This window comes from Enhydra lutris, unplaced genomic scaffold (assembly GCF_002288905.1).
Source record: "Enhydra lutris kenyoni isolate GAN:26980312 unplaced genomic scaffold, ASM228890v2 scaffoldscaffold9, whole genome shotgun sequence".
NCBI lineage: Eukaryota > Metazoa > Chordata > Mammalia > Carnivora > Mustelidae > Enhydra > Enhydra lutris.
In genome coordinates, this window is record NW_019154093.1 from 71035768 (window position 1) to 71052376 (window position 16609).

General features: G+C 36.8%; 1 pseudogene; it reads right to left on the reverse strand.

The window, feature by feature from the left end:
• Window positions 1-670: 670 nt before the first annotated feature.
• LOC111142936 overlaps window positions 671-16609 on the reverse strand; it is a 44422-nt pseudogene continuing 28483 nt past the window's right edge.

A 16609-nucleotide genomic window follows, 5' to 3' on the forward strand; every position in this document is an offset into this window, starting at 1 on the left:
AAACTGGCTCATCAAAGAAAGAAAATTCTCTGGAGTCTGTTGCTAAACTCACTTTCTTTTGAAATACATAAATTTTGAGACATGATAGTGCAAAGGGTAAGTTTTTCATTTATAGACTAATTATAGAACATTCATAGACTACTGGTGCTTAGTATTTAATTTCTAATTTATTTTAGAGAACAGGAATTTTGTTCATAAATTTTACTTTGCCTAAATATACCAGTATATGATGAATAGCACCAGAATTAGGACAATTTGATGTTCTTTATAAAAAATTTTCTTTTTTTTTTTTTTTTTTGAGGGAGGGAGGCACAGAGGAAGAGAGAGACAAGCAGATTCCCTGCTGAGTGGGAAGCTGGAGGCAGGGCTCTATCCCAGGACCATGACCTGAGCTGAAATCAAGAGCTGGATGCACAACCGAGCCACCCAGTTCCTCTGACAATTTGATATTCTTAATGATTCTCTATTGAAACCTGCACACTGGGTCAAAAGGTGAGAACCACAAATTCTAGGCCACTACAAGTTCTGTGCATAGGATTCTCCTCTTTGGAGTCCAGGGATCCGAGTAAGTAGCCTCCCCACCAAGATCCAGTCCTCAAAAAAAATTTTTTTTTCTCAACAAGTAATCAAGTAAAACAGTGCTAAATGGAGAGTTTCTCTTTCTTCTTTCTTAAATCTTGGAGGTCTGAGCCCCATGGGGATATGTCATGTACTGACAATCCCTCAAATCTGAGTATTCCCTGTTAAAGAGTCTATAGGGGTCAATACACTTTTCATAATCACGGTTATCTGATGTCTCAGCTTTGTCTCCAGCTGCTCTTAGGGAAGGAAAAAGGTCTTCCTTACTTCTAGGATACTTCAGTCTGGTCTTGGTGGAAGTAAAGTTCGAAGAGCCCATGATTTGAGGTCCTGGCATAAAGATACAACTTTCTATGCAAGAATGGCTCAAAGTACTTTCTTGATTGATGGGTGCAATTAAAAAAAAAAAGAAAGAAAGAAAGAAAGAAGAAAAAAAAAGAAAAAAGAAAAAAAGAGTGAGAGAGAGGTGGATCGGAGGCATCTGTATCTCCTAGTGTGCTTCTACGTTCTACTACACACCTAATTATGACATGTGAGGACCAAACACTGGTTCCAAATTTTCAGATGACATCTGTCTGCTTAGCGTCATCCCCTGCTACAATCTTCTTCTGTTCTATACGTTTTCCCTCTGAGTGATTTATCTCCTTAACATGTTCACTTTGGCCTAACAAGATTCAACAGCTAGCTCAGTTTTCCACATCTGCATACACTGGCTTGTGTGAAGTGTGTTATAAACCTGTAAATCAGGGACTCCTGGGTGGCTGAGTTGTTAATCATCTGCCTTCAGCTCAGGTCGTGATCCCAGGGTTCTGGGATCAAGCCCCACATGGGGCTCCCTGCTCGGTGGGAAGCCTGCTTCTCCCCCTTCCACTCCCCCTGCTTGTGTTCCCTCTCTTGCTGTCTCTGTCTCTCTGTCAAATAAATAAATAAATAATCTTAAAAAAATAAATAAATAAACCTGTAAATCACTCTGATGTCTTTCATCATTCCAACCTTGTCAAAAAACTCAGTACTGTGTCATTTAATAACTTTGTCATAACTCTGAGAAGTATTTGTGACGGAAGGCATTTTGCACTCACCCGGGCTAGTATTGACTAGGTTGGGAAGAACAAAGGATTTCCTTTTAGTTCTTCCAATTTGGTCTAAAGAAAACGCATTCATTCTAAAGCATGAGTGGGAGTGTTGGTGACAGAGATGAAGCTGAAGAGAAGGAAGAGGAGATCCTGCACACAGGGGATGCAGGGGAGCTGCTCATGGGTAACCTGCTCTCTGCATGTGGCTAGTGTATGTTTCTCTGGAATCTGTACCACCAATAATTCTCTTTCTCTAATCTTTAAGGATCCTATCCAAACTCTGTTCATTAATTTTGCTTGCACAGTCATAAAAACTCAAACGTTTTGAACAAGGCTAATGATAGGTCTGGATTGTTTGGAAAAAAATTGTGCTGCAGCTTTGTGAGTCACCAGGGCTAAAGGTTTCATGTTGTTTTACCTCCTCCAGCAAAAATCCTTTCTTGAATGATCCCTTACAAATAATAGTCCCCTAATATAGTCGTGCTTAGGCTGGCACCTCCATGGAAAGGGTCAATCTGGTCCTGGCCAGAAAGGGCAGAGGGAGGCAGATGAGGCTCTGGTTGACCCATGCCTGTGCTTGGGATCCTAACTCCAGATGAAGGTGGATCCAGGTCCACACTGACTCACATACAACAGTGTGGGGCCCCCAGTGGTCCCCATAGGTATCCTATATAGATTTCTTTAAAAGTGTATTTGTATATTATAAATTTATTAATTCAATTTAAGTTTCTATTTTTTTTTTTTAAGATTTTATTTATTTGACAGAGAGAGACAACAATAGAGGGAACACAAGCAGGGGGAATGGGAGAGGGAGAAGCAGGCTTCCTGCTGGATCCCAAGATCCGAGGATCATGACCTAAGCCGAAGGCAGACGCTTTGACAACTGAGCCACCCAGGAGCCCCTAAGTTTCTTCCTCTTCTAATAGAGGTTAAACCACTTAAATCTAGTCTTCTAGCTATTATTTAGATGTCATCTTCTGTAATTCTATTTTATGTTCTTATTTTACTATTTCTTAATAACATAATTAACCATTTTATAATGTATCACAAGTTTTAGAATATAAGAATAGTCTTCTTCCATACTTACCTTTCAAAAAAGAAAATTTGACCACTTTCAGAGCTTCTCTTACCTTCCGACACTTATGTACCTTTATCATGAAGGTAGAGTCCATTAATTTTCACTTTTTTTTTCCTTTGTGTCCTATTTTGCTCAAGTAGTCATATCAGTTAAGATTTTTTAGTCCCAGCTCTCCTTTTGGTGTTCTGTATTCCAATTAATTTTTATTAGTCTTTTTGCTATCTTTATGATGTTATTTAATTAAATCCAAATATTTCTTCTCAAAAACAATGATTGTCTTTAGCGCATAGTCCATTGCTGGTATAGAATTGTACCTGAGCTTTGAGATATCAGTATTACTTAACCCTTGAATGTACATCATTGATCCCATGAGTCTTTTTGAGGTGTCTTGGGACATACTGAGACATAACCTGTACAATGCATATTTATAAGACTAAAGAAAGATCAATTTGGATTAAATAAGAACATGTACTGAGTGAACTAAGTGCTAGGAAAATTCAGAGAGACAAACGATACTGTTGCTGAATTCAAAGGGGTGGAATTCCACATCTTAAGACGTTGGATCACACCTGCCATTCAGGAATTCAGGAATTCCTGAATTCCGTTCAGGAAAAGGTATTTGGAAAAGTGATTTAATCAGTATTCGTCTGATTGATAGGTTGTTTTACTATATATTGATATTGAAAATTAAAGTTAAAAATGGTTAATGTCTTTTCATAGTAGTTTACATTTATACATTTTACTTAGAATGTAATGGACCTTTTTGGTTTCTCTCAAGTCCCAATCTTAGGAATTTATTTACTTTAGTTCTAGAATTTTTTTTATTTTATTACTATTTAATTTTATTATTATTCTTGCCTATGTATTCCTCTCTTTTTATTCTGTTTTCTTCTCTGTTGCCTCCTATTACTCACATAGTACATTCTCATTCTCCATCTTCTCTTGAGATTAAGTATACTTTAAAGATTATCCCAGATTGCCTTCTACTTCATTATTTGATCTTCTTCAGAAACAGTTCTACCATCCCATAGTAAATGTTTCTGATGCTGATTTTATATTTTATACCTTAGAAATCTCTTCAGTCTTTTCTGGGCTCCTTGATAAGACCCAGTTTCAGTTTACTGAGTGTTGGTGTGAGTTGTTATTTAAAAAATTTCTAAGAATTCATGTGCAAGTTCTCTTTAGGAATTCATATTACCTTTTTTGTATTTTCTCCTTTTTCTTTGCTGCTTCATATTTATTTGTTTCTTTGTTTTAAATTGAGAACAGGTTTTCTTTAAACCAATATGCACTACTAATTAGCCTGCTTACTTCTGGGAAACAGAACTTGAAACAGACTTAAAAGCTCCAATGTTTGGAATGAGGAAGTAGACCAACTTCAGAAGTTTTCTATACTTGCTTTCAAAACTCAAATGTTTGCACAACACATTCCCGTGTTTCTTTAAAAATTAAAATGTAATTCTTGATTTCATGTTGGAAATTCTGTTATCTCAAGAAGAGGATTAACAAACGAATAGAAATATACATATATGTGTTCTTACTGGAAGCTATATGTTAAAATAGATATAGGAACACAGTCATAGCCCCAGGCTAATAAACAAAACAAGCAAACAAAAACAAATTTTCAACAATAGTAGAATGAATAAATTGTAGTATGCCCATAAAATGGGCTATTAAATATCAGTGCTACTGAATGTACCACTAATGATTCATGTACTCACATATATAATACTGAGCAAAAAAAAATCCAGATACACAAAACTAAAACTATGGTGATGAGAGTTTGGGTTGTGTCACCTTTGGGAGAAAAGTTGTGACTGGGAGGGAACACAAAGGCCACTGTTTGGGAACTGGTAACATCCTATTTATGACTCTGGAAAAGGGTTATATGAAAGTTTTTGAGACATATATTGTGATTTGTGCACTTCTTTGTATGCATGTTATATTCAATAGTTTATTTTAAAAATGAGTGGGATACCACTCATTATCTGTATCTGTCACTAATTATAAGTAACTAATTATATGCATCATCTGTAATGAATGCATTATCTAATGATACCATATATCCCATGCCCTAAAACAAGAGTAAGGGTTGTGCCTTAAAGATAGGTTGAGATAATTCTGAGGAGGAATCAGAAATCGCTTCATAAAGGAATGGACAGTGTAGAGGATTGATGGATGCATAGAGAGTCAAAGTGCAGGGAGATTACAATTAGTTAAGGTGCTGTTGCAACACTTTAATATCACATGTTAGTATCGAAAGGCTGAGCACTGTGCCATGGGCCATTTGGTGACTCATAAATGTCTGCTAAATGTGAATAATATTGGGCTGAATCTTACCTTTGACAATAAATTGAGTTACCACATGGGGAAAAGAAAGTATAAGCTTTTCTTATCAATTATACTCATTATCTTTGGGGAAATTGGCCTAGGTCTGGGGGATTTAGATTCTTATTAAGTAAAAATATCTGGGGCTAAATGTTGTTTATGTAGTCATGAGCATGTTGGAAATGTGGAAAATGACAAGCATCACAAAAGTGACAAAATAGTTGCAAATTGCATATTGTGAAGATTTCCACTTCAATGAACTACTAATTGATTTATCTTTGCATTTATGTTTTTTGATAAAAAATAGATACAGTGATATTTTAGAAGTGCAGATGTAAGAAAATATGAGAAGAAAAATTATATATACCCATGTCTAAGGCAACCTCCCTACCATGGTCTAAATCTATCCATGCATCTACTGAAACAGCACCTGCCACAGAAGGTCTAATTTTACTTTCAGCAGCATTCCTCAAAGAACAAACAGAGAAACCTAGCAAGTCCACTAAATGTGGACTTCATCAATCAGCTAGCAAACACAACCATGTCTAAAACAAGTCAATGACGATTTCTATCAGGTCGGAAAGCAGAAAATCAAACATAAAGCAGCTCTTGGATTTCAAGAGGAGCGAGTTATCTGAGGCCAACTTTCCACAAGTTCTTTCTCCCTGCAAAAGATATTATCAGTTACCACAGGGTAGACAACACTGTCCTCTTCAAAGGAATTTGGAAAATGATGTCACTTACAACAGATAAACTGTGAAATGCAAATGAGGGAGGGAGCAGATGTAGTAGCAAAAAAAGAAAAGTATCATTAAAAAAAGAACTTCAAAATTAATTCTTACCTCATGTAGCTGTGACAAATGAGAAGCCGTGGAGGGGAGATAAAGAAGGAGACCAGTGTGCTGAGACTGGATATGGGGAGACAGTCACAGCAGAAAGCCATGCCCCCCTGTGTCATTCTTATTCCTTCTTCATACTTCCCAGCTTTGGCACCCTGTGCAAATATGCACCTACCTTACATATTTCCACAGATTTTCTCCACTCTCCAGAGAGGCTTGGAAAACTCCCGGAAAAGGATTGGCGGCGGTGGTGGTGGTGGTGGGGTCGTCTGTTCATTTACTCACAGTGGGCAACCTAGTTAAACAAACTTGTTTTATTGCAATCTCTGGTTGCAAGTCAACAAAAGCAAATGATGTGGATATGAAAAAATGAAATGGATCAATGTGGGAAAGAAAGGTCACCACATGCATATTTAGTGAAAAATTTCTAGTCTTACTACATTTGAAACCACCACAAAATTAATTTCTAGATTTTCAAGTCAAAAACTACCGAATCACTGGCATTCTATAAACCAGAACACATCTCTCTTTGGTGGCTTCGGTCACCCAGGTAGGTCATTCAGATCAGCCTGAAGGCCATGGAACTTCACTTTGTAGCACACTGTGTAATTCTTACCCATACAAAGCAGAGACTTTTAGGGCAGAAGGAAGGAAAGGGAAGGAAATACAGTAATATGTTTTCATTTTGTTTTGTTGGAGTGGTTTGTTCTCAGGCTTCTGTACTCAGCTGGATTTAAAAAAACAAAAACAAAAAGACAGCACAAGACTAGAGACTGAGGCAGTAAGAAAGAGAAATGCTCACACTGTTTTTTGTTTTGGATGGGGGGAACCTATCTTCCATCTATCCGCAGGACCTACAACAGATAAAGGAAGCTAGTGCTCAGCATATACCATCTATGAGGCAACACATCTAGCCTTGTTCAGTATGCACTGGCTGTGTGAGCTTAGGCAAGTCATTTCCCCCTCTCAACTTTAGCGTACCCTTTGTAAAGTGTGGTTGGTAATAATACCCCTTCCTGGGATTGTTTCAAGAATGTAATTAGATAATGCCTATGAAAGCACTTTGTGAACTCTAAAGTGCTCTGCAAATACGAGGGAATAAAAGATTGGAAAGCTGCCTCTGGGTGGCTCCTTCTCAAATATGCCCAGATATTAACATTTTAGTGGTGAAAAAGGAGTGCTAATATTTCTCATTGGCACTTTTCTACTGCAGAAGGAAGTAATCTAAATAGAAGGAATATATTTTTCCTTGAGATTCAATAAAGCTATTTTCATTTTAATTGGAAAATTGTGGCATGTAAACATTTTTATTTTCCCTGAATTGACCCTTTTGGGGAAAAAAAAATTAAAAGTTGCTCACAGCTTGTCTAATGGAAAAATCTGAAAGACTGTCCCAGTCTTGCCATCACCTCTGTCTGTGTGACCTTGCACAGGTTACTGCTTGTCCCATCAACCAGTTCTGTACAACAAATATTTATATAGCCCTGAATATATGCCAAGCTCAGGGGCCAAGCTCAGCCTGAGGAACAAAGAAAAGAGCAAATGACATAGTCCTTCACACCTAAGAAGTTTACAATTTGACAATTGGTTTTATCTCCCAAACGGAAGTGGTAATCACCGTGTTACCCACATGTCAGGCTTGTTATGAGGATGAAAAGCTAATACAGGAGAGGGCTTGGCAAAAGTGAAAAGTGGTACATAAATGCAGAGTGGTATTACTATGAGATATAAAACCATCAGCAGCATATAGATGGTTAAAGAATGCTTAGCAGAGAAAGGTGGAAAAGGGTTTAATATTTATAGAGCTTCTGCCCTATATACACACAGAGATCCATATATATCATTTATCCATACAACAGACTGGTTAAGTGGATATTAACTGTCTCTCTTGACCAACAGGGAAATTGAGACTTCTATCCATTAAAAGGACACAGCTAACAAATCAGAGCCATGGCAAAGACTTTACAGAAACTGTTGGTGTGAACTGCGTCACTTCAGAAATCCACACAGATTTTCACCAGGGAAAGGAGTGTCAAAACTTCACAAGCAACATAATCAGCTGTAGAAATGGCTAAAAACAGTTTTTCAACTTATTAAAAAAAAAAAAAAAGGCATTTGAAGGAAAGGAACAAAACGCACTAACTTAATTAATATGGCAACATAAAGGAATCCAAAAACATATCACTATCCTTTCTTAACCCCCTAAACATAACTCAGGTCTAGAATAATTTTTATTTAAAAGCAAAATGAATACTGTTTCCTGAGTCCTCAAGTACTTGGAATGGATTGCAAAACTGCACATTTCAGTACTCACATGGTTAAAAGAATCATTTAGAGAGGGCTTCATAAAATGAAAATTTCTGTAGTGCTTTCTATATGGATTAGCATACCAAGCAAAATACAAAAGGTAGCTTAATACCCAGATATAATAAAATCAAGAGCTTAACTTCTAATATCCTCTCTCCAATCAGGTATGGATTTACAAAACATTTTACTATGGTTGTTATTTTCCTTAGCTAAGACTCACAACTAAATCCACCAGCCTGAAAGATTGCTGAATTATATTCGTATGATTTTCAAAATTTATTTCCAACCTATATAGCAGAATGAGATAAACTCTAGGGGTATGCAAAAGCTGGAAACTGCTTAGAAGCAGCTAACACGAACACATATAAATCAAGCAGCCTAGAATTATAAATATGTAATGACTATTTAGAAAAAAAAATGTTAAATGATTGGATCTCTTGATGACCTAAATTGCTATGAATTAACACTTCTCCCTCACAGCAAGAAGAGAACTAGTAATATTTATCTAGCATCTACTAAATGCTAGACTCTGTGGTACATGCTTTTTATACATCTGTCATTTACCTCCCACAAAAACCTTATGAAGTGAGTAATGTTGTCTTTATGTTTTAGCCAGATGATTGAAATTCCAGATGATAGAATTGAGATTTAGAATTCAAATAATGGTCCAAAAGCACACAACTAATGAATAGAGCCAAGATTCATTTCTGAGTCTATCTCTTCACTCTTCGATGTCTTAAGTCCCTCTTGCATGTTAAGTCCCTGAGATCTCATCTCTTCTCTGCAAGTCATTCACAAGCATAAAAGTCTTGAAAGCCCAGTAGAAGTTCCTCCCTTCATTTAATAAATAATTATGAAGCACCTGCCCTCTGCCAAGCCCAGTGCTGAGCAACACAGTGGTGAAGGAAACCTACTTGGGATTTGTTCTCATGGCATTGATTTTAGTCTGAATTATTCTTCATTTTGAACCAGAGGCATCTCAAAAATAACCCAGAATTGAAAAGAAACTAGACTCTACAGAGTGAACCAGATATATGCAGTCTGTCACCCACCGTCTGGTGACTCAGGCTAAACAGGGAGTACACAGGGCCCGGTTGTATCATCTACGAAACACAGATAATAAAAATTGTACTACTTACTTCAAGGTGGTATTATGCAGACTAAACCATTTAATGCATATGAAATTACCATGAACATTTATACAAACACATATATATATGCATGTATGTATAAGGATTAGCATTCTACTTACTCGGGAAAAGTAAGACGGCTTTAGCATATAAGAAAGCAATGATGTGACATGATGCCAAGATTTTACCAGATTGCAAGGACTTGAGGCTCCAGCTCATATAGACTGCAGAGGGTTAAAGCAGGGGTAGTTTGCAGCAAAATATGGGACTTGAGAAATGAACAAGGGAGAGTTGCAGAGGACGTAAATACTTTTGAAGATGTATTAAGGAATGTGGAGCTTTCCCTTGTGGTAAAACAACTGATACTGAGAGGCTCTGATTTTTCGTTTAATTTTGGCTTTGGGGTAGACAAGGAGGATCACAATCAGACCTGCCTTTAAGAGACATCCCGCTGATTTCTGGGTGGGCAGGGGGCTGGCAAAGTTAAACCAGGACGCTGATTAGGAGGATGTTGAAGCCTTTAACATAGAGCTCTTGCTGAGTTACCATGACCCATGACTGAAAATAAATGAGTGCCATAGATACAAACTATAAGCAGAGTAAATAGTTTGTCAAAGAAATGAAACACTAATTGAAAAGCCAGATGAGTACTGAGCTAAGTGAGGAGGGGCCCAGAGATCATTAAAGTTGTATCCTCTGGGGTGCCTGGGTGGCTCAGTCAGCTGGGCATCTGCCTTGGGCTTGGGTCATGATCCCAGGGGTCCTGGGATTGAGTCCTGTGTCAGGCTCCCTGCCCAGCGGGGAGTCTGCTGCTCCCTCTATTCTTCCCTCCAGCTCATGATCTCTCTCTCTCTCTCTCTCTCTCAAATAAATAAAATCTTAAAAAGAAAAAAAAGTTGTGTCCTCTGGCCTAGGTTTATAGGACTTCCAGATCCGACTCGAAAAATCTCCCCCTGCCTATCCGCCAAGGCCTCCCAATTATCTTTTTTGTTCAGACTGGGGGGAAAGCATGATTGCTGCCCTTTGGGTGAGTGAAACACAACCACCATCCATGGAATGGTCAAGGCCAACAAGGCAGGGGTCTTAGTGGCTTCCAGGCCTATCTCTGTCATCACACCCACAATACTTAGAGCATCTTCTCTCTGCACACAGTGCTGCTGTGTGTACACAGAGCGATGTACTTCTGTCTCCCCCAGGAAAATAGATGTATTCATTTTTGTGGTATCATAATATTAAGCAGCTGGCCATTGCTTCTCACCATCTCACTTCTTACACACTTCTGCTTTGTCAGCTGTAAGTCTCATGCCTAAACACTGTGAAAACCAGAGGAAACATTATAAAAGCAATTGCATTGACAAACAAAACATATAAACCCTCTGGATAGAAGTGAAAAATCCAACAATTCACTTTTCTTCCCTTTTCCAAGACAAATTCTTAAAAAAAAAGTTCTGATGATATAAAGCTTCATATTTGAATGACCTATCTCATAACTTCATAGTTATGATGACCATCGATCTGATTTAATTCATAACTTTAAGAGGTGTCTATATTACTAGGGAGATCAGTTATGCAACTGGAGCACAGAAGTTAAATAAACACTTCAAAATTCATAGATCGATTTAAAAACCATTGGTACTTAAAGGCAGGTCACCTGACCCAGGATATATTGCTACCTCTGAGACTAGGTATAAAGGTAAGCTCTGATTAACTGAATTGGCCCCTTGATCAAACCATACAGTAGGCTCAAAGGCAATCTGTTCAAAGTCAAAACCCCATATGTAAGTCATCCCACTCTTACTTTTGTACCACTTGTGGACTTTTTATTGTTATTGGGTTGATAACAATAATATAATCATAACAAAAACAATGATAGTTGAGCAGCTGTGGTATAATGGTTCGTAGTGAATGGCAACAACAGTAATAGAACAGCTCTAGCACGGTGATGAAATATGCAGGCTCTGGAAAGTTCTGTCTGGCTCAGTGCATTGGCTCCAACATTCTTTGACTGAATATGTATGAGCTTAGGCAAGTTAGCCTCTCAGTTCCTTTACTTTTTTTTTTCTTTAAATAACTCTATCCTTCAGGTGTATGAAAAAAAAAAAAAAGCATGGGGGATCATAATAATACCATCTAACAGAAATTCATTATAAACATTAAAAGAAGTAATACATATTAAGGATCTGAAACGTAGTAAACATTCAGTAAGGGTTACCCACAGTCATTATTTTAAGAACATATTGTATGAATCTATACTATTATATTGTTAACATATTCTTAGTATTATTGTTGTCATTATTGTTATTACTATCATTATTGTAACTACTTTCTGGTTCCCAACAGCCCCATGAGATAAGTAGTGAATAAGCTCTATAATTATTCAGCTATTAAGGGCCTGAGTCAGAAATTGAAACAAAATGCCCAATACCAAAAGTCCATAAAGCCTTGCTTGTTGGTTTCCTATTACTCCTATAACAAATTACCATAAACTTAGGAGCTTAAACAACACAAACTTATTATTATACAGGTCACATATACAATATATATGTATTATATATTGTAGGCCAGAAGTCTAGCATGATGTCACTGGGCTAAAGTCAAAGTTTAGCAAGGCCATGCTATGTACCTTTCTGTCTGTGGGGGAGAATCCATTTCTTTGCTCATTCAGGTTCTTTGCGGAATTCAGTTCCTTATGGTTGTCAGACTGAGGTCTCATTTCCTTGCTGGCTATCAGCTGAGGAGAGTTTCCAACTTCTAAAAACCAATCATTCTTTGTCTCAAGGTCCCCTTCCTGCATTGGCAATTTGAACAACAGAGGGTCAAGTATGTCTTATGCCTCAAATGTCTCCCGTTTATGGACATCTAGGTTCTTTCCATAGTTTGGCTATTGTAGACATTGCTGCTATAAACATTCAGGTGCACGTGCCCCTTCAGATCACTATGTTTGTATCTTGGATAAAGAAGATGTGGTATATATACACAATGGAATACTATGCAGCCATCAAAAGAAATGAAATCTTGCCATTTGCGACAACGTGGATGGAACTAGAGGGTATCATGCTTAGCGAAATAAGTCAATCAGAGAAAGACAACTATCATATGATCTCCCTGATATGAGGAAGTGGAGATGCAACATGGGGGGTTAAGGGGGTAGGAGAAGAATAAATGAAACAAGATGGGATTGGGAGGGAGACAAACCATAAGTGACTCTTAATCTCACAAAACAAACTGAGGGTTGCTGGGGGGAGGGGGGTTGGGAGAAGGGGGGTGGGGTTATGGACATTGGGGAGGGTATGTGCTATGGTGAGTGCTGTGAAGCGTGTAAACCTGGCGATTCACAGACCTGTACCCCTGGGGATAAAAATATATGTTTATTAAAAAAAAACAAACTGTTAAAAAAAAATGTCTCCTGTTTATTCTAACATTACATTTTTCTAATTCTCTTGCCTTCCTTTTTCATTTTTAAGGCCTGTGAATTTATGTTGGGTCCATGCAGATAATCCAAGATAGTCTCCCTATCTTAAGGTCCGTGACCTTAATTCCATCTTCCAAGTTATTTTTGCCATGTTGTATATAACATATACACACGTTCCAGAGCTGAGAGCATGAGCATCCTTTTTGGGCCATCATTCTGTATCATAACATGGCACCTTAGGGCACCTAGGTGGCTCAGTTGGTTAAGAATCTGCCTTCAGCTCAGGTCAAGACCACAGGGTCCTGGGACTGAGGCCCACATCGGGCTCCCTACTCAGCGGGAACCTGCTTCTCTCTCTCCCCCTGCTCCTATTTTCCCTCTCTTGAATAAATACATTAAATAAAACATAAATAATGTGGCACCTCTGATTTGTGCTGGGGACCAGTTGGAGTTAGACAAATAAAGCTGCTAGTGACAGAGAAGGAAAATGAACTTTATAAGCCAGAGTGCAAAATTAATCAAACTTTCTAAGAGGCAACTCCAATTGCATACTAAACCTGTGACCAATGGTAAAAGCAAGAGTGTGGGTACAACAGGTCAGTTTATGAGAAATAGAGCAAATTACAAATTTATTAAAGTGGTAAACAGGGGAAAGTGAAAAAAGCTAAAAGAAATGATGGGCAAATATTAATTTGACAGTACTAAAAAAGTTCTTATTTTATTTTAGAAAAGGAAGAAATTATTTAAAAAGGGATTAATAGAGTTGAGCAAATAAAATGTGTATGCAAGAATATGTGACAAGTGATTAACCCCACAAATTTATTAATATCTCCTACAAGTTAGTAAGAAGATGAAAAGTTCAAGACATATGGACAAAGGAAACTAGTAAACAGGCAATCTGTAATTAAAGAAACATCAGGGTTCAATGATATATGCAAGTACTTAATTACACATATATACAAATAATTCAAATACCAAAATTAAGCAACAATTAAAATTTACCTAAAAAGAACATATTCCTGAAGATACAACTTCTATACAATTATCTCAAGAAAACAAGCATAAATATGTACAAAAATTATGTGTAAGAATATTCATCAGAGCATTATTTACATATAACGGGAAAAAATGAAGAAAAGCGTATATGTAACTAAAACGATTCTCTGCATTTTCAACGAATGCCTTATATATTCATTGTATAATATTTTTAGCCAAACATGTGAACATGTTTTGGTATTGGAAATAAATGAAAAATCTATTCAAAATATTTTGAAAAAAAAAATGAAAACGAAAATCAAGCTATTGAGATATTCCTAAGAACAGAGATTTGAAAAGTAATTTGAGAAAGACATCCAAGTGATAGTGAACCCAGCAGAAAGCTACTTTAAAACCTTTAGGAAGAATTCAAGGTGCAAATATAGAACTATTTGGGAAATAATAAACTAGGATAAAGGCTAAAACACAAATGTGAAAGAAGCATATAAATGCATCCAGTTTCATGGCGATTAGGGCAAACATGAAATTTAGAAAGATACTATCATGAATTGAGTTAGATTTAGTCATTAGTTTTCCTTTAATGATTCAGAATTAGCCATGATTTTTCATTTAATGGATAAGATTTATGGTACTATACAAGACTGAAAATATTAGTAATTAATAGAAAAGGTTTGGTAAAGACATATGATCATTCACTCAAAGACAATTCGATATTGGAAATGAGGCATGATTACTTTACATCTGGCAGAAATTTATAACACCAAATTGATAGTAACACTTAACTATAGGAAGAGAATGTAAATTTCACTCAGAGTTCATACTATGAGTAATGAATAATCAACTGAGGAATAATTGCAGTCATAAAACATCATTATTCATACACTTTACTTCTCAGGGCATCTTTACACAATACTGAATATGGAGAGACTTGAACAGAAATGGAAAAATCATCACTTCCCACTGGCATCTGAAAGGATGTAATAGTCAACACCAAAAAGACATAAGATCATAAATACTCAGTTAACAAAATGCAGGAGATATAAGGTACACAAATTAAAGACTATATGTTTCCCTAATTTCAGGATATTGACCTTGAAAGAATGGTACTATAGTTTTTAGAGAAAGTAAACATGAAGATATTTTCCATGTGTAGAAACAGGTATTTTGATCTTCCTCCAAAGAATGATTCCTTTTCTCTATTATGCCCTTTCTAAAAATCTACTCTTTACCAAAACCTTTCAATTCTGTCCAAAACATTATTTCCAGTAATCTATTCTTTCAATATTGCTCCCATGCTACAACATTATATGCTATGTGTGAATCCCCATATCCCATGCCAAATTTTATGTTTTGCAAGTCTTTAAGAAGAGTTCTACTCTCCTATGGAAATAATTCACTACTGAGAAGAAGAAATTGATTAGAAGATCTTTGACATGTATTAATTAGTGTTACCTTTCTCCTTGAAGTAGTGTTCAAGGGATATCAAGATGGCTACCTGTGTCTGCCCTCAGTCAGGGGCTGTGTGATGATGCTTAGGGAAGTCCAATGAAAAGAAAAGACAAGGGATCCCCAAAGTCCAGGAACTTGACCATTTGTACTTGGGATTTTCCTAAGAGATATAGCAAGACTGTTTCTTAATCAATATTTAATTAGAAGCTAGAGAGTTCAGGTGGGTCACCTAAGAGGAAAAGCTTTATTAGGAGGCTCAAAGAGTTCTCCAATTAAAGTCCTACAGTAAAACTGAGGTTCAGTCTAACATCATCATGAAACATGTAAACTAGTAGAGAAATGGCAATCACACACATATAAAAATACATTTTTTAAACTACATTTAAGCCACAGGGATGAGAAGAAGGAAGAGATGGATGACTGTTAAATGACTAAGAATGTTAATAGATTCCATTCACTTTAGATTCACCAGTTAAGACACTAGCACTCTTCCCTGTTGGTTTGCTGTAGTGGGGCCATTCATACTCAGCCTGGAAAGACTTCAGGGCTGGGAGATTTGTCATGTTTTCTGCATATTCCAAAGGACTACATACTGCTAGGAGACAGCACTAATAATAAAGCATGGTCTCATGAATTCCGTCTAATAACTAGAAAACCGATACAAACTGCAGAATTGGAGAGATTAACGAGAATGCAAAGACATACAATAAGCACATCAGTCCTACTTCATCAAGCAAATGTTCTTTGCTGTACAATAACAAAGATAATTGAAGACTGTACTGGAAGAGAGCCTAACCATCTAATAAGTACTTGGCTGTAATTCACTTGCCAATCAGAAACTGAGACATGACAAGTTCTGAAGCAGATAATGCCTGATTTGAGCTGTGGCCTTATTGTTTATTGATTTCAAATTTGGCTTAGAGGGTTACATTTGAGTTAAAAAAAAAAAAAAGATTCTGAGGGAGGGACCAATTAACCACAGCAAGTTTAACTTAAAGTTCTATCATGTTCTAGCTTAAAGTTCTATCAAAATAAAATTCATTTTGCTGGTTTCCCTATAATCAAGACATTACTTTTTTATGTAACAAAAAGGGAATGCAAATTAAAGCAATCAAACTGTTGCAGTTTCCCACTCATGGAATAGGCTGCCAACATTTTCTAATAATGGAATCTTACTAGTCGTGTACCCTTAAGCTAGTTTCTGTAAACTTAAGTACATTTTGCTATAAAATATGAATAGCAGTGCCTACCTTGTAGGGCTGCTGTGAGGGCTGAGATGCATTGTGAATTTATTCAGTACCAAATGAAGACTGGACACATAGGATCAGTGATAGCTCCCAGCATTGTTTTGCATGAGTCTATGTGAATGAGAAATTTAATTTTTGGTTGCAAGAGGAAGCAAAAGAACAGTACATGGT